The 18,542-nt window shown below is 43.5% G+C and overlaps 1 long non-coding RNA gene across 2 annotated transcripts; it reads left to right on the forward strand.

Annotated features, from left to right (window-relative positions):
* The first annotated feature begins 5,046 nt into the window (after positions 1-5,046).
* Positions 5,047-17,466, forward strand: LOC310677534. Of its 2 annotated transcripts, XR_014511243.1 has the most exons (5): positions 5,047-5,082; positions 5,386-5,456; positions 8,406-8,473; positions 9,696-9,773; positions 17,352-17,466. It is a non-coding gene; the product is annotated as an uncharacterized lncRNA (long non-coding RNA). The 2 variants fall into 2 exon arrangements; XR_014511244.1 differs by lacking the exons at positions 5,386-5,456; positions 17,352-17,466 and having other exon boundaries at positions 9,696-10,259.
* Positions 17,467-18,542: the final 1,076 nt, after the last annotated feature.

Raw genomic sequence — 18,542 nt, forward strand, 5'->3', positions numbered from 1 at the left:
ATGGCATTCCCCCGGAAGAATGAGGTTTGCAGGCTGGGCACGCTTCTTGCTTCTACTCTGTCCCTAGAAGCCCAAGTGCCACCAATTGCACAGAGCAACTATTTCCAACTCCAGCTGCATCACCAGCTATGGCTATTCTTGGACAGCGATAACTGGCCACAGTAATCCATCATTTAGTCATCTCCCAATTATCCTGCTGCAATGCATTTTGCATAGGGCTGCCCTTGACTACAGCTGAGATATGGCAGCTAGAACAAAATATCGCTGCCAGGTTATATAGACTGTCTTGTTTGTAGGAGACCACATGATTTCTGCTGGCTGCCAGTTTGCTACTAAGCCCAATTCAAGGTTTCGATTCTGGCATATAAAGCCCTAGATGGCTTGGAACTCAGGTATCAGAAGGGACCTTTTTTGGGGGGGGTTAAGTAACAGCAAAATTAAGAGAATGGGCTTTTTAAGAGAATGCATGTTTTATGGAAGAATGGATGCCTTTTTTGAACTATTTCAAGAAATAGTAATGATGAACTTGTGAGCAGGATTAGAGCTATAAGCAACAAAAGTAATCAGATTATAATATTGTTACGATTTGGTAGGGTGCATCAGAAGAAGAGAAACAACAATTCCATGGGGAAATGGGTGGGACGTCGACAAAAATAAGAGAAAAGACGAAGTTGTGTTTTTTGACTGTACAGTGGTGCCTCGCAAGATTAATTAATTCGTTCTGCGAGTTTTTTCGTAGGGCGAGTTTTTTTGTCTTGCGAAGCACCACGGCGGGGAGGGGTGGGGAGAAGCAGGGCAGCTGCCGCAGCTGGTCCTTGGACTCACCCGCGCCTTGTGGACACCGCGCGACACGGCTGCTGGAGGGCGGCGGGGCTCAGGAGCGCGACTCCGGCTGCAACACTGGCTGCTGGCGGCAACGGCTCCTGAGGGGAGCGCGCGAGGGCGGTGAGCAGCGGCGCGAGGCAGCCGGAAGGTCGGAAGGTCGGCCGGAAGGTGGGAGGGAGCCGGAGGAGCCGTCAGCAGGAAGGTGGGAGGGAGCCGGAGGAGCGGGGAAGTGAGCGTGCGACCGTCGCCATGACAGGAGAGGCAGGGCTGTTTCGTCTAGCGAAGCAAGCCCTTAGAAAAATCCGTCTTGCGAAGCACCTCAGAAAACGAAAAACCCTTTCGTCTAGCGGGTTTTTCGTCTTCCGAGGCATTCGTCTTGCGGGGTACCAATGTATATGGTATTAATGTTGAAACTGAATAAAATATCATTGGGGAAAAAGAAGGGACCTATTTCTGTAATGTCCTACCCATGCTCTTCTTAAGGGTCTTTTCGTCATCTCTAATCCTGCTACTTGCTTCTGTTGTACGGTACAGACAGAGACAAAGAGCTGTTTTCTGGAGAGCAAAGAGATTAAATACTCAGCCAATGTGATGGCAAACATAGACAGGATTGAAGCGTGGAAATTGGAAAGAGATCTGTGGCTGACAACACGGTTCTGTGCAGGGGAATGATCTCCAATCATCCCATAGGTGCAAAACTGCCTCTTCCTAACTCCTCCACCACCACACACTCCCAAAAAGAGAAAAGAGAAATCCCAGATCAGATGATGGCTCATAGGTTCTTATACATTGCCAAGAACACTTAGTAAGTTTAAACCCCCTTGGATTAGCATTACACAAATCATTCCAGATCTCAAATAATGTGACCCATTTCCAATATAGCAACCACTGTTTGTGAAGGAACACATCCCGGTCTCAAAAGTTCCATGGTAATAAAAAGCGGAATACATCACTGAAAAACATTAGCATGTACCCACTTTCCCTCTGCTTCAGATTGTTCCAGATGTTCATAGCCCTTAGGTGGTCGTTGGGAGAGTGGGCAAGTATGTTTTCAGCTGTTCCTGCCACTTGCCCTGGTTTAGTACCCCCCTTTTTTTACTAAAGTAAAAGTAAAAGCAGTGAGTTACAGCTAGTCATTAAAAGGATACATCGGGGTCTCTCCAAGCACATTTATGTTTGTGCTTGGAAACATCCTTTGCTGATGGCTTTCCACTTTCCTTACACAGGCTCGTGTTTTGCTCCATTCTCTTCAGAAAAGCAGAAGTTGCTGCAGGAATTTGAGTCAGCAAGCAGATGGAACACTGATTGTATTATGACCAATATGATGTCAGCCTGCTTACCTATAGCTGCTTTACACAGAGTACTATAAATTGGCCTGTCTCTTTAAGAGGCATGTGTCATGTGCAACAGGTGGCTTACAAAGTCATTTTTTTTTATCAACGTCATTTGTTTTTTATCTTATATTTTGGAAATGCACATCCAGTTTTTTTCCCTTTACATTTTTGGGGGGCCCCAAGAGAGTGGGGCCCTAAGCTATAGCTTGTTTAGCTTATATGTAAATCTGGCACTGAACACAGCCAAGTGATTCAACCTGCTTCCGGCAGCATCATTAGTGGGGATGGTGGAGAGGGATAGATGAAAGCAAGAATTGGTATCGGAATGGGGTAGCAAGACTTTTGAAAGTGTTGACCATAGCAGCATGGAGGTGTCATTTGGACTCTGCTTAAGGCAGCAAATTCTAGAATACTAGAATTGTAGAGTTGGAAGGGTTACCAAGGATCATCTAGTCCAACCGCCTGCAATGCAGGAATCTCAGCTAAAGTATCCATGACAGATGTCCATCCAACCTCTGCTTAAAAACCTCCCGGGAAGAAGAGTCCACAACCTCCCAAGGGAGACTGTTCCACTTCAAATAGCTCTTATTGTTTTTTGTATGTTTAGTCCAGGCATAGGCAAACTCGGCCCTCCAGATGTTTTGGGACTATGGCTCCCAACATCCCTAGCTAACAGGACCAGTGGTCAGCGATGATGGGAACTGTAGTCTCAAAACAACTGGAGGGCTGAGTTTGCCTATGCCTGGTTTAGTCACACTCTCCTTTCTTGTAACTTGAAGCCACTGGTTCAAGTCCTACGCTCCCTGTCAACTCTTGGTTAATTCATGAATTCATTTCTACCTCAGTTTTAACTGGCTACCTAGAAAAGAGAAAAGAAAAACCCAGGGCAGGGACTTTGGAGTGTTACTCTTTGTTTTTGCCCCTATTGTAAAGTCTACCCTGCAATGAATTTGCCTTGGGGGTTTTATAGAAGGGAATAGCAGTCTTAAGTTGAGGCCATTGTACAAATTAAACATGCCTGTCTAGAAGTCAAGGTATCAGCAACTGCAAGTGTCTGTGTCAGCAGGTTTTTAGGCCTTAGCCTGCATCTGGAGATGAATTACTGCCTCGAATGGCGCTAGAGACAGCTGCAAACATTCTCCTGAAGATGAGGTAAGGACAACGGGAAGAAATGGCTGGTGTTTTTCTTCATCCCTGTCAAATCCCAATACACCAGAAAAATAATAATAATTTTGAGCAGGGCAGAAAGCTACCTGTCTAAACAAACAAACCTGGCTTTACATTTTAAAAATAAATAAAGAGCAGGATGGAAATGGCAGGAAGGGTTGCATAGGCAGGGTGAGGCGTGCATTTGAAATGACAGGGGAAGATAAATCTGGTGGCATTGCACCCACTTCCACCGGCTAGTAGCATATTAAGTTTAAGAGCAATGTTTTCCTTCAGCTTTTGGTTTCAAGCAACCCACGATTTGGAGGGAAAACAAGCTCACTCATGAATAACACTCTTGTATATATATTTTTTAACTCAGATGAGCTCAGTTTAAAGTCCTCTCCCATGAATGAGTTAATTGTTTTAAACGTTTGAATATGAAAATAAACTCCTAAGCCGTAAGGTTTTCTGAGGCAAGAGACTTAACTTTAGAGTTCAAGCAATTTACATCGGCTCCCCACATGCTAATCAACACAAAAACACAACAGACTAAAGTGTTTTAAGAACAACTAGTTAGTGCCTTGTCAAATGGGCTTACCCTGCTATTAATTTTAAGGATCTCCATTAAACAAGCAACGTAGCTGTAACTGGGCTTTTTTACAGATGGGCGGCACACCCACTGACTTTTTCCATGGCTTGAATAACACTCTCTCTTCAGTCACCAGTGAATGGGGATTTCCCACCTCAAGGCAGACCCATAATAAACAAAGGCATTGGACTGGATTATCTTCCCCAAGCGAACATGAATAATCTCTAGGCTGAAATTTTATTGGTGTAAGCCAGTTGACAGAAGAACCTCTAGTTTATCACCACGTTCAATACACAGCTGGTTTTCTTTATCTGTTTGTTTTCAACTCTCAGACAGCATCTATATTGGTTCAAGAGTTGGGACAAACTGATGAAACTTCTTTTGAATATTATTGTGCCAAGCTGCCTAAATAATTCTGAATGTTCTGGTTTCAATGTCAGGCATTTGATGTCTGCCTACTCCCAGACCATGGAACCAATTGTAGGCATGAATGCTTTGTTTCCATGGGGAATTGCATTCTTGCATCAGAATGATGTCACACCCACAGGTCTTGGAGCCAGGAAATGGCAACTATATTGCCTGTAGCAGTGGCTCTCAGTGGCCTGGTGCAAAGTTCCAGAAAGGTATAGGATCCAGAAGCAAGATGGTTCTCACAAGACAAGACACGGATGGGTTGAATGACTCCAGTCACATTGCCTGGTTTTTTACGTCTCCCAGTACGTTTCCGAGCATGATTCAAACTGTTGCTGCTGACCTTTAAAGCCCTAAATGGCTTCGGTCCTGTATACCTGAAGGAGCGTCTCCACCACCATCGTTCAGCCCGGACACTGAGATCCAGTGCCGAGGGCCTTCTGGCAGATCCCTCATTGCGAGAAGTGAGGCTACAGGGAACCAGACAGAGGGCCTTCTCGGTAGTGGCGCCTGCCCTGTGGAACGCCCTCCCATCAGATGTCAAAGAGATAAACAACTATCTGACATTCAGAAGACATCTTAAGGCAGCCCTGTTCAGGGAAGTTTTTAATATGTAATGCTGTACTGTTTTTAATACTTGATTGGAAGCCGCCCAGAGTGGCTGGGGAAACTCAGCCAGATGGGCAGGGTATAAATAAATTATTATTATTATTATTATTATTATTATTATTATTATTATTATTTGACATTGTTTTTGCACTGGAACCCTTAAAGGTATCTGGCAAGTCATTCTCTTTTACATTTCTGAATCTTGATCTTTGCTATCAATGGTAGGGTTGTCATAATTCAAGAAGTAAAAATCCAGACACAAAAGTTGTTGAGCTTTTTAGAATTCACCCACAAGAGGCAAAGAGTGATACTTAAACACAAAACACAAAATTTTGCCAACTGTTTAAAATCCCCCCCCCCCCCCCGGGTGTTAATTTCACCATTTGAATACCAAACATGTCTGGGAAATTCTGGATGTAGGGCAACCCTAATCAATGGCCAATGTATAATTTGTTTATCTAATCTTAGGAGCTTTCTGATGACTTTGTTTCTGATGATTGTATCTTTTCCTTAACACCTACTTCAGATTGTGGAGTTGGGTAGGTTTTATAACTTGATCCAGATTTTGAAAAAATGAAGGTCATTCTGACGGGTACAGAGAGGTACAAGAGAAGCTAGTGGGTGAGGCATTGAAGAAAGCAGGAAAAGCCCACAGCTCTTGTATAAATCATTACACCATTGGTGCAATTTATTGGGTCTGGTTATAACTAAAACCTTTGTTGTGAGAACTCATGACAAGCCGTTGGCAAAGTAAACAAAGCCTGATAGACAACAGCCACTATTCCTAGAAAAATCAAGGGAACATTCCAAATGTTCAGTCCCTTTACTCACATCTGTATGTGTTCTTGTTGGAGTGCATATTTATGTACTCCAGTAGGAATACATACTGATGTGAATGTCACATTGGATTGCAAGCAGCCTTCAGTCAAACAACCTCCGTCAAAATTTCTGCACATTAGAAAACTTCCTTGCCAGATGCACGAAGAATTCCATCCCCTATAATTGCATATCATCACCAGTGTATACTGTCTGGCTTCTTCCATGTGCCAAATGCAATTATCTATGGTTGACACAAATGTTCTTACTGAATCTTGCACCTATTTTATAAACAAAAGCTGGTGCCTGATGCAGGGATTCCAAACAGGCTTAAACGACAGCTAGTCCCTTTTCTGTTGAGCAGGACGTCTTCTAAGGAAAATACGCAGAGGAACACAGAAGTTAGATTGAGGATTTCCAAAGTGTGTGCTAAGATGCGATAGCCCACCATGAGAATAGCTGAAGTATGCCTTGAAAAATTAAACCACCGTATTCAATGCAAATGCTGTTTTGTGCTATAAAAATGGGGGCAGGGAAGACTTTGGTAATCTTTGGTCATATGGTACACTCAGTAAGGTCAAAATTTGGTGCCCCCAAACGGATCTTCTCAACTATGGATCTTCTCAATTTTGAAGCCCCTTGGCTCAGTGCCCTGCGCAAGGCAACTGCCTTCATTGCCGTAAATTGGGCGCTGTGGGAAGGACCCATGTGGCATGCTCACCTCTCATTGGCCCCCTCACTAGACACAATGCTAACTACATCACTTGAAGTTGTGTTCTGGGTTTGGTCTTTTTAACGTATCATTGTTTGCGTGGATAGGCAGGGTCCCCCAAACCCTGGGTGGCCCCCCCGCATGTGCAATAACGACTCAAGACAATGTGCTATGGGATTAAATTGGCCACAACTTTATTATATTTCAGACGTGGGTAGACCTTGGCTCAGGCATTGGGCGTTTATCCCTCCCAGTCCCCAGCCGGGGATCTGGGGAACATCAGGATTATCCAATGTGTTTGGGCCAGCACTGGAGAACATATGTTCAAGCAGAGATAGCCGCCCCCATTACGCCGCCGTTGCAGGGGAGGGCAATGACGACCTCTCGGTGTATGGTCAAAGCCTCCCCTCACAAACCCCTTTAACGGGGAACCCTGGTATTGCCGCCGCAAAGAGGAAGGGGGCGTGGGTCACTGCTGCACGCCCCCCCATACAGGAAGATAGGCTAAAGGATTTCGCCCAAGGTTTGATACTGCCAAAGTTGTGACGTTTTGCTACAGGAAAGGCAAAACCTGCCAATGCAGGGGAATTCCTTTCCAGCCCTTCAACAGTGACCTTGACGTAGCAGTGCTCGCATACCTGTGAAGCAAAGGTTAACCTCAAAATAAATCTTAACTGAGGGTGGGTAGGGTGGGAGAACCTCTGGAGCCAACTGAAGATTCCCAGGTAAGATCCTCCCTCTATTGTGTGGGCAGGTAGTCCCTCCCCTACCTAGCCTGGTCACCTTGGCAATGCTTCCCCAGGCGGGATTGGGCAACTGACTGAGGTAGGCGGAGACTTCCAGGTATCCCACCTGGGGGAAGGCAAAGCCAAGCCTGTGCTAATGGGAGCCACACATGGTCCAGGCGCTGCCCGCGTCCACGCAAAGGGCGCCCCCCATTTAATGTGGGGAGCAGTCATTACTCCTGTATCAGGACTGTGTTGTATGAGTTTTTAGCCCTTTTCCTTCCTTGTCGCCAATAAAAGTGGCCTCCTCATTGAAGGGGGAGGTTCTTTTAGCCCTTGAAGGGAAGCTTCCGTTGGATGCACAGAGACCTGGGACATGTTAAGCCTGCAGGTGCTGATTATACAGGATATACAATCCTGCTCTCCCTCTATACGCCCACCCCTCACAGTTTCTGATTTTGTGGAAAGGGCACCTGTAATGTTACTTCTTGCCACGATAACTGCATTTCCTAACTGTTGCTGCTTTGTCCCAGAGTGCTTTGCTGCACCTCGAGATCTTCTGCATGAAGGGAAATCACTTTTCAGACTCTGAGTTAAAGGAATACACATGGTGGTGGGGAGGTTTGGGTGGGGCATTAAACTGGCAGCGTGGAGCAAACAGATGTTCCCATGAGTGTGTGTGGATTTGAGGAAGAGCCTGCCACCACAAATTTGCAAACTCCCAGACTTGTGCACACTTAGCCCTTATAGAACATTCGAAAGAAGCTGGCCTTGCCATTGTGTTCATGGGGGCAAGGCCTGCAGGGAGCACCAGAGAAACGGACACGGAGCAATGGATCCAAACTACAAGAAAGAAGATTCCACCTAAACATTAGGAAGAACTTCCTGACAGTAAGAGCTGTTCAACAGTGGAATTTGCTGCCAAGGAGTGTGGTGGAGTCTCCTTCTTTGGAGGTCTTTAAGCAGAGGCTTGACAACCATATGTCAGGAGTGCTCTGATGGTGTTTCCTGCTTGGCAGGGGGTTGGACTCGATGGCCCTTGTGGTCTCTTCCAACTCTATGATTCTATGATTCTATGAGCAGAACAGCACTCCTTACACACTGGCGGGCAATGAGCCAGACAGCATCCTGCAATCTGCATGGCACTGGCAACTGGTTGCCTTGCTGTTCCAGGTTGGGAGGGTGTTTGGCAGTTGCTAGGTAACCGTCAAGTGTTTTTCCTCTCTTCCTTACAGCGGGCAAAGTAACCGGTTGAGGATGCCACTTCGTGCTGGCACTTCAAAGTGCTTAAAAGCTCAGGCCAGTAGGTCTCTTTCTACCAGGTGGGCTGCGTAGATCATAGACATAAATGGGTACATAAGAGGGCTGGGGCCAGGGAGTCGTGATTTTGTGGGGCAAATACCATGCCTCCCTTCCCCTTTGTGGCTTGGTTATTTCAGTGTTATTTAAAGTAAGGATACACATTAAGCGAGTGGAAAGCAGTCTGGCTTTTTCCCCTCCTTCTTAGAAACTCGAAGAAGACCATGTCAGGGAGAACAAACAGATGTTGTTGGGCTCCTCCTTTGATTTGCCCCAGCCAATATTGCCAATGGCGAGGGAAGATGGGCGATGTAGTCCATCAATATTTGGAGGACCACATATTGCAGAAGTGCCTTCCTTGCCCTGCACAGCTGAGAGGAAGAGTGTCAAACTCATGCTTGAAACAAGGATCACCCCATACCAATTTTTCCTTTCTTCTGTTGAGATCTCTTCCTTGCACATCTCACACCAAGCTGCTACCGTGACCTACCCTGTTTCCCTCAGAAACTGGCCCTGGGACCAGAACCTGAAGGGAACCGAGTGATTGTGTGGTTGCCAGAGCATTTTCCCCTGCCGGAACTCAGTTCCGGCACCTCTCAGGTGGGCACCATTGCCATTCTAAGACAACAAGGGAGGTGTTCACAGTGAGTTCCAGCACCTCTTTCCCCAGAAAAAATAGCACTGGTGGTTGCTATGATTGCCGCAATCAGCATATTCTGGCCCCAATGTCCGTACTCCCAATGGCATCCTGCAATGAAGAAATAACACAAATTATATTTTCTCTTGTATGGAATGTATGGAAGTGAGAGCTGGACCATAAAGAAGGCTGATCGCCGAAGAATTGATGCTTTTGAATTATGGTGCTGGAGGAGACTCTTCAGAGTCCCATGGACTGCAAGAAGATCAAACACATCCATTCTTAAGGAAATCAGCCCTGAGTGCTCACTGGAAGGACAGATCCTGAAGCTGAGGCTCCAATACTTTGGCCACCTCATGAGAAGAGAAGACTCCCTGGAAAAGACCCTGATGTTGGGAAAGATGGAGGGCACAAGGAGAAGGGGACGACAGAGGACGAGATGGTTGGACAGTGTTCTCGAAGCCACAAACATGAGTCTGACCAAACTGTGGGAGGCAGTGGAAGACAGGAGTGCCTAGTCATGGGGTCATGAAGAGTCGGACACGACTAAACGACTAAACAACAACAACATCAAATATTTTCTCTTCAGCTTTATTTCCATGCCAGTGAAGTCTTTGCTCAGCTAAATGCTGACCCGTCAGGTTGCTGCTAACGACAGAGGAGCAAGGTCAGTTAACAGAAAGGGAAGCAGCAAAAGTGGCTATTGTAGCCAAGCGGTTAAGAGAAGCCCCGATATGCCCACGTACCCAGACGTGTTGGTAAGATCATGTCCCAAGTCACAACCATCAAGATCTGATCCTGCTTTAGTGTTTGAAATCTGACACAAATCATTGCCTGAGGCTTCAAAGGCCTCTCTGGCAGGTACGAGGGTGAATTACCTGTTTCAGATCTGAGTGACTGTTGAAAGCATACACGTTGCCTCTGAAGAAAAGCAAGTAAGATCTGAAAATGGTATCTGTCAGTCTTGCAAAGTTGTCATGGAAAAGAAAAGAAAATCTCCTGTCTCATGAAGATGCAGACAGACTGAGGGGGAGGTGGGGAGGAACAGTATCACACTTGCCTGTCAAATATGCACCTTGTTTTCTATGCAGGCAATATATTAAGATTTAAAAAAAATGTTTTTGGGTTTTCTTTTGCAGGAGATCAAAGCAAGTGGTCAATAGAGAGCCAGTGTGGTATAGTGGTTAAGAGCGGCAGACTTGTAATCTGGTGAACCGGGTTCATGTCTCCGCTCCTCCACATGCAGCTGCTGGGTGACCTTGGGCTAATCACACTTCTCTGAAGTCTCTCAGCCCCACTCACCTCACAGAGTGTTTGTTGTGGGGGAGGAAGGGAAAGGAGAATGTTAACCATTTTGAGACTCCTTAGGGTAGTGATAAAGTGGGATATCAAATCCCAACTCTTCTTCTTCTTCTTCTTCAATAAATGTTGGCTTCAATGTCAATAAAGAATATCCCCCCCCGCTGTATTTTGACATCAACTGAATATTAAAATATGCACAACTTTCTCCCCAACCTATGCCACTTCACACATGTATTTTTCTACAAAAAGAGGCAGGTTGTTCAATGGTATTTGAAAGTCACATGTCCCCTGCTTTTTAAATGAAGGTATTACTAAGAGGGCAGCAGGATGAGTGAGACATGAATGGAGGGAGTGAAACACTGCATACCTACAGTACTGAGGGTCTAAATGTCTTCGATACGATAAAAATTCTCATTTATTGACACAATAAGCACTTTATGCAGAAATTAAGATAAGGTGTTAACCATTCAGTGTTAGTTTCCCCAGCCAGCTGGAAGGAAAAAAAAATACGTGAGTTAAAGACTAGATAAAAAGGAAAAGACTCCTGAACGGTTAAGTCCAGTCAAATTCAACTATGGGGTGTGGCGCTCATTTCCACTTTCAGGCTGAGGGAGCCAGAGTTTGTCCACAGACAGCTTTCTGGGTCATGTGGCCAGCAGGACTAAACTGCTTCTGGTGCAACAGGACACCGTGACAGAAGCTAGAGTGCACAGAAACACTGTTTACTATCCTGCGACAGCAGTACCCCCAGGTATAGGGCGGTATATAAATTCAATAAATAATAATAATATTTATCTACTCGCGCTGGTATGCTTTCAAACTGCTAGGTTGGCAGAAGCTGGGACAGAGTAATGGGAACTCACTCCATTGCGCAGATTCAAACTGCTGACCTTATGATCGGGAAGTCCAAGAGGCTCGGTGCTTTAGACCACAGCACCACTGCATCCCTGTTAGTTAAAGACTAGGAGATTGAGAGACCCCATAGAATTATCATCAAGGATCTTCACAGATCCCAGCTGACACCTCACAAAATTGAACTCCTGTTCTACAGACAACAATCCTTTCATATATATTTTTTACATTGAACTGGAGTCAATGTCAGGTACATCTGATTTTACACAGAGATGTTGTAAGTGGGGGCATTCGATCTCAATATCCATTTAATAAAGTAATTTTTACAACCAGAAGTAGATTAACGTAAGAGCATTTGTGCACACCCATGTGCTTGTGTCTGGGAGCATGTCTGTTGTTTTCAAGCGGTTATGAATATTGAAGCCTGGTGAAAAGCCAGCTGTGTCCCTTCACTGGAAAATCCTCAGAAATAGATTTCCCACAAGTTCCACTTCTGCTCCATTTGCAAGTTTCCTGAATGAAATATAGGATTTTAAAGACATTTTCTCTTTCCTTTTTGGGGTTGGGAGTCATTAACAGAGATTAGCTGGATAAATAGGGGGAAGCGATTTTTAAACTGTTTGCAAACTTAATGTGAAGAGCCCAGCCTTGCAAATTATCACATCTAATCAGGGATGCACGCTTCACTGCTTCAGTAATTGTACTAGTATTAGTCAAATTCTTGTTGTCTCCTCATTAGCCATGAAAAGGAAACTCAAGATGTACTTCATTAGAGGTTCCTGGAAATAAATGGTATGGGGAAGGGGAGGAAGGGAGAGATGCACTTGAAATGCAAGGAACAATTGTGCAAGAGAAGACAAGAACAGGCATGATTCAACTATTATTCTGGATCTTTTGCAAGTAACACTAAACCACATTTTTCCTCATCTGATTTTGCTTTTCTGACAGGAAAGAAAAACAGAATCCTTGCAGCCTAATATATCTGAATGGCCTGGTGGGAATTAATGAATAGCGCTCTGAATATTTCACGCTTTCGGTTGGGGGTTGAAACGCTTTAATTTGGATGGGAATTTCTCCTGAATAAAGTGTTTGATTGCAAACCTATGCAGAAGGGAGCAAATCCCACGGCGAGCACTGAAGCTTGCTTCAGTCTTGTAAACATGGGTAGAAATACTGGTATTAGGCTGTATCAATATTACTGTGATCTGGGTTCCTCCGCAAAGAGGGCCTTTCCTTCTCTCAATAAATTGTGGGTCTGACATACACAGGATGCAGAAGAAGACTTCCATAATATGGAGCAGGCATTCTAGTCCTTCAAATATCCTGGATCCAAGCAAAATAGGATTTTAAAGGTAGCCACCAATGTTTCAAATAGGCATAGCTGGATAGCTCAGTCAGTACAGCGTGAAAGTCTTAATCTCAGGGTTGTGGGTTTGAGCCCCACCTTGGGCAAAAGATTCCTGCATTTCCGGGAATTAGACTAGATGGCCCTTGGGGGCCCTTCCAACTCTACAACTCTATGTATGATTCTATGAATTGTGCCTGAAAACAAATTGGCAACCATTACAGCCGTTGTTGAACAAGTGAATTTAGAGAGGCTCAGGGAGACATTTATGTCAATCGCCCATTCTCTGGCCAATAAGGTCTCTGGAGCACTCAGCCAATCTCAGTCCAAATGTATTTCTGTGGCCAGGAGCTTCCACCCATCTGTGTCCAGGTTGGAAAAACAATTTATTTCTTTTTCTTTTTTTACTCCTACCATTTTTAAAATGGATGAGGATGATTGAGATGATTTTTTGAAAAAAGGTTTTGCACGCTGTGCGTGCTCAAACTGTTTGTTTCTGAGGCTCGTAATTCTAAACCCTGTCTGACCCTGTTCAAGTTGGGTGGTGTTCTGCTTTGATGATTTTTCTTTTATTAAAACCAATTATTATTAAATTTTCCACAGTGATAAGACAAACCACAAAGCAAAATGATACACAGAAAAAGAAAAAGAAAAAAGAAGACAGAAAAAAGGGGGAACAATAAACAGAAAAAAATAACAACAAACTTAATTCTTCACAAATCCAACCTTTTAAACATCTTGGTTGACTTCCTCAAATCCCTCCCTTCTGAGTTTCCTTTTGATGCATTTTTTCTACATAACTGCTTAGCAATGTAGAGATTTGTGCACACTTCCCATTAATACACACATTTTTGTGTACTTTTTTTTGGATGGAGAACTACATCACAAAATTCAGAGAAGTGAGAATTTTGAAGATCAGCTGGACTTTGATTCATGTTTTGGATCAAGAAGGATTAGGCAGGTTCAAATTAAAATGCCAATCAAATGAATTTATCTCCCATCCTAAGCTCAGGTTGTCCTCTGGTGAATACTTAAAAAATAATAATGAAAAAATGAGAGACTTAAAAAATATATTTGCACAGATGTAAATACGTTCCTGGATTTGATTTTCCCACTCCCTATTTGTCTCTCCCACAGACATTTAGTTTCTGAGCCCAATTCAAAGTGCTGGTTTTAACCTATAAAGCCTTAAGTGGCTCAGGACCGCAATACCTCAAGGACTGCCTCTTTCGATATGAACCTACCCGGATCCTCAGATCAACTTCTGAGGCCCTTCTTCATGTGCCTCCTCCTCGAGAGGTCCAGAGGATGGCAACAAGAGAATGGGCCTTCTCTGCAGTGGCTCCCCATCGGTGGAATGGTCTCCCCATGGAAGTTCGCCTGGCACCTTCATTATACACTTTTAGGCGCCAGGTAAAAGCATTCCTTTTTCACCAGGTTTTTGGTTGATTTGATTAACATCCTATGCCCTTTTAAAATGTGGGGTTTTTTTGGGGGGAGGGGGGATAGTGGGTTGTTGTTTTTATTTTGATTATATATTTTGTGGTTTTATATTTTGATTTTGTTCTGTGAACCGCCCTGAGACTTCCGGGTATAGAGTGGTATATAAAGTCAATAAATCATCATCATCATCATAAAATAATTTATATGTAACATTATTATTATTATTAGTTGTAGTAGTATAATATAATATAATATAATATAATATAATATAATATAATAATATTGTATGTATACAAAAATGTTTGCAAACTGGCAGTGAAGGCACCTCAGATGTAGGCATTTTAATAAAACCATAATATTGGTCTCCTGAGACAGGCTTGGAAAGATTACCCCTGGATTTAGCAGATAATCTAATCATGAATTTGGAGACTCCATGCATCTGAGTCTTTGATGCCTCACAATTTCTCCAAATCATCTCCAAAGATATCATCTTTCCTAATCATAACAGTTGGTAACGGTTGCCATGGCAGCCACTAAACAAGCTCCTAAAAACCATGGCGCTAGAAAGTCCTCTAAAAACGACAGAGCTAAGCTTATTTTTAAAAAATATGCAGCCAAAAAGTAAAACGTTACAAGTGCTGGAGAAAAAAATGCCACTCTAAACTGCATAACATTATGGATTTTCTTTTTTCTAAGCAAATGTTTACGTACTGGAAATGTACAGGATGCGTGCGTGCAATTTGACAATTATATACATAACGTGAAACTGCTTCATATTTATGTGACATTTACTGTGTTCCACTGGGATATTATCCTTATGAGAAATAATTCACGGCAATAAAGAATATGGACAGGCTTTACATTTACTGTGCATTATGGGCAGAACTCCCAAAATACGAACGTTCCATAACATCCCAACCACAGAAGTCTTATTCTGCCCTCTTCCCCATGAGAGGAACTCTTTTGCAGTTGCAAAACTGTTGCGGTTGCCTAATAATTTAAAAGCAGGGCATCCAATCTGGCTAGCCCCATGTCGTACAAACATCTTGATTAGACTCTTTTACTGAATGATCTGCACGTGTATGTTTTGTATAGTTTGTTCATATTACTGGAAGTCTGTCCACAACAAATAGAAAAATCCAGTGATGGACAAAATATGACCATATCATTTGCAAAGGCAGAACTGCCTGCTCAAACAAATTGCCATGAGCAAAATAAAGATAATTCTACTTAAATAATAATAATAATAATAATAATAATAATAATAATAATAATAATAATTATAAGCCATATGGTTATAAGTCTGCTTTAAAAATACAGTCCAGTCGTGTCTTATGCAAGGGTTCTGTTCCAAGGGTTATGTGTACAGTGGTACCTCGGGTTAAGTACTTAATTCGTTCCGGAGGTCCGTACTTAACCTGAAACTGTTCTTAACCTGAAGCACCACTTTAGCTAATGGGGCCTCCTTCTGCTGCTGTGCTGCCGGAGCATGATTTCTGTTCTTATCCTGAAGCAAAGTTCTTAACCTGAAGCACTATTTCTGGGTTAGCGGAGTCTGTAACCTGAAGTGTATGTAACCTGAAGCATATGTAACCCGAGGTACCACTGTATATGCAAAAATACTTGGAAAGCAACCACCATGTGAGCACATCTAGGCTTTGGGAACTGGTGTGCCAGCTCTGAAAATCTCAGGATGCTCTCGCGAGATCTCGCAGGGTCATTCAAATTCCCGTGAGGTCTCATGGAAGCCCCCCAGGCCTTGCTTGGGAAGCAAGGCAGAGAGCTTAGAAGTTCTTTTTGTGCCAGGACAATCTGGTACAGAAAGAGCTTTTAATTTCTCAGTCCTGCTTCCCAAGAAAGGTTCTCTCCATGCTGCGGCTCTGCTTTTAACTTGTGGGAATTGAATCTTCTCCTTCTTCTTTGGCGAAAACTTGTAGCCGAGTAAAATTGTCTTCCATAAACACGGTCTTAACAGTGAGTCCGTAAGTGACTGTGGAGGCCAATTCTGGATCCACACATCCTTCCAAAGTGGGGACATAGGTTTCCGGGTGGGAGCTGATCACGGTGAGGGTTTGCCAAGGGTGCCTTCCTCTCAGTGTGTTTCTCCCTTTCATCCAGAGTTTCAGCATCTTCAAAACCCATGACACCTTTGGTAAAGGCTGTTCTCCAACTGGAGCGCTCGCAGGCCAGTGTTTCCCAGTTGTCTGTGTTTATACTACAGTTTTAAAGATTTGCCTTGAGAGAGTTTTTAAACCTCTTTTGTTGACCACCGGCATTACGCTTTCCATTTTTAAGTTCGGAATAGAGTAGTTGCTTTGGAAGACGATGATCAGGCATCCGAACACCATGACCAGTCCAATGAAGTGGATGTTGAAGAATCATTGCTTTGACACTAGTGATCTTTGCTTCTTCCAGTACACTGGCATTAGTTCACCTGCCTTCCCAAGTGATGTGTAAAAATTTTCGGAGGCACTGTTGATGGAATAGCAGGCCTTAAACCACATATAGCTGAAATTGCACAAGCTAAGTGTGCAGACAACAATATCATACCATAATGGGAAATGCAATTGTAGAAATAATAATGTCTTATTTCTTGTCACTCTGAAAACCAAAGCTAGTTGAGTCCAATAATGTTTTTTAAAATCATGGAACTATGTTTTTGCAGGTAATTCCTCCTTCATGCTCCTCTGTTCAAACAACCACTCACACTACTTGAACACACCATTCACAGACTATACCTACACATTTAGAGTTTGTAAACACAAATAAATGATCACAGTAGTGCTTCCTGATCTCATCAGCATCTACCCTTATCTCTGAATATTGTGTGAGAAAAGTGTTTTGTTTAAATATTAGAAAGAATTTTCATACAGCTGTGCCAAATATTCTCTTTTTATTTTTGGCATTAAAAAAGAGCTTTCACGAGGTAAATTTCTCTCTCTAGAAACACTTAGACTATACAAATAATCCTGTTTTGCTGGCAACTGCAGGTTCAGCATATTAAGTTTCCCGGTTACAGCTTTTAACTCCTTCCTGAATTAGTCCCATGCATGATTCTGTCAAATCAGAGTGTTCCAACAATACTGAATGGGATGACATCACATTAAGTAGTCAAATCATGTGGCCATATGATGATGTCACTTAAAGGCACGTAAGGGTGACTGAAAATGAGAACATTCTCTCCTAAGGTTTTTGGGATAACCCTCTTACATCTTGCTTAACATGTTTAATGATTCTCCATCTGGTTTTATAGTCTCTGGTTATTTCTGCATTATGTAGATTTTTGAACTTTTTTATTGACAGATTACATTTGGTTCTATTATGTAAATTTCCTGACTGCGATTGTAAGCTGCTCCGAGGACCACTTCTGTGTTGGAAAAGTGAGACCAACATGTAAATAAATGAATAACCTCCTGTATTCATCTCTCACACACCCCTTTGTTGAGTCCTATCCATTTCCAGGGATAAATTGCTGCTTTGCATTTTTTTAAAAAAACAACAACACCAATGCTACTGAATAATTCATAAAAGAAAAAATAGAACAAAATTTCAAACTTTGCATTTGATACAGCATTTATCTTTCTGCAACCATAGAGAGCAGCAAAACTCACCCATATCCATTCTGAATTGGCTGGGCTTAGAAAAACCCAGCCCAGGAAGCTCGCCTGCCATCATCCCACTTGGCTGCCAGTTTCTCTCCTCTCCTCCCTTTCCCATACTTTTCCAAGTTTGCAAGTTGTGATGGAGGGCAACCAAAAGAGTTTTGCAAAAACTGATCTCTTCATCTAAATCTGCACCTCTCTGCAGCAAAGCTGGGGTGTTGATGCTGTGTACCCCTCCATTGTAGGCTCAGGTTGTCTATAAAGGTAAAGGTAAAGGGACCCCTGACCATTAGGTCCAGTCATGACCGACTCTGGGGTTGCGGCGCTCATCTCGCTTTATTGGCAGAGGGAGCCGGCATACAGCTTCTGGGTCATGTGGCCTGCATGACTAAGCCACTTCTGGCGAACCAGAGCAGCGCACGGAAATGCTGTTTACCTTCCCACCAGAGTGGTACCTATTTATCTACTTGCACTTTGACATGCTTTCAAACTGCTAGGTGGGCAGGAGCAGGGACCGAGCAACGGGAGCTCACCCCGTCATGGGGATTCGAACCGCCAACCTTCTAATCAGCAAGTCATAGGCTCTGTGGTTTAACCCACAGCGCCACCCGTGTCCCTTCAGGTTGTCTATATCTGTATATAAATGATATATATCCTAAAGACACCACAGTCCCTGCTGTGCCTCATTTTTCCAAAAGGAATCACAGACCTGGAACTCCCTGGAACCTCACACTGCTGTGGACATTGGGGTGGCATGTAACAACAGAATTTGAGACAGCTTAGAAGCAGCCTTTGGTAGTTCAGCTTTCCCCATAGCTGCTTCCCCCCTTTCCCCCCTTAACTTGGTATGTTTTGGAAAGTATGAGAAAGCTGGAAAGGAGGGAAGCTGCCA

The sequence above is a fragment of the Podarcis tiliguerta genome (assembly GCF_965153285.1).
Source record: "Podarcis tiliguerta genome assembly, chromosome: 5".
Classification (NCBI taxonomy): domain Eukaryota; kingdom Metazoa; phylum Chordata; class Lepidosauria; order Squamata; family Lacertidae; genus Podarcis; species Podarcis tiliguerta.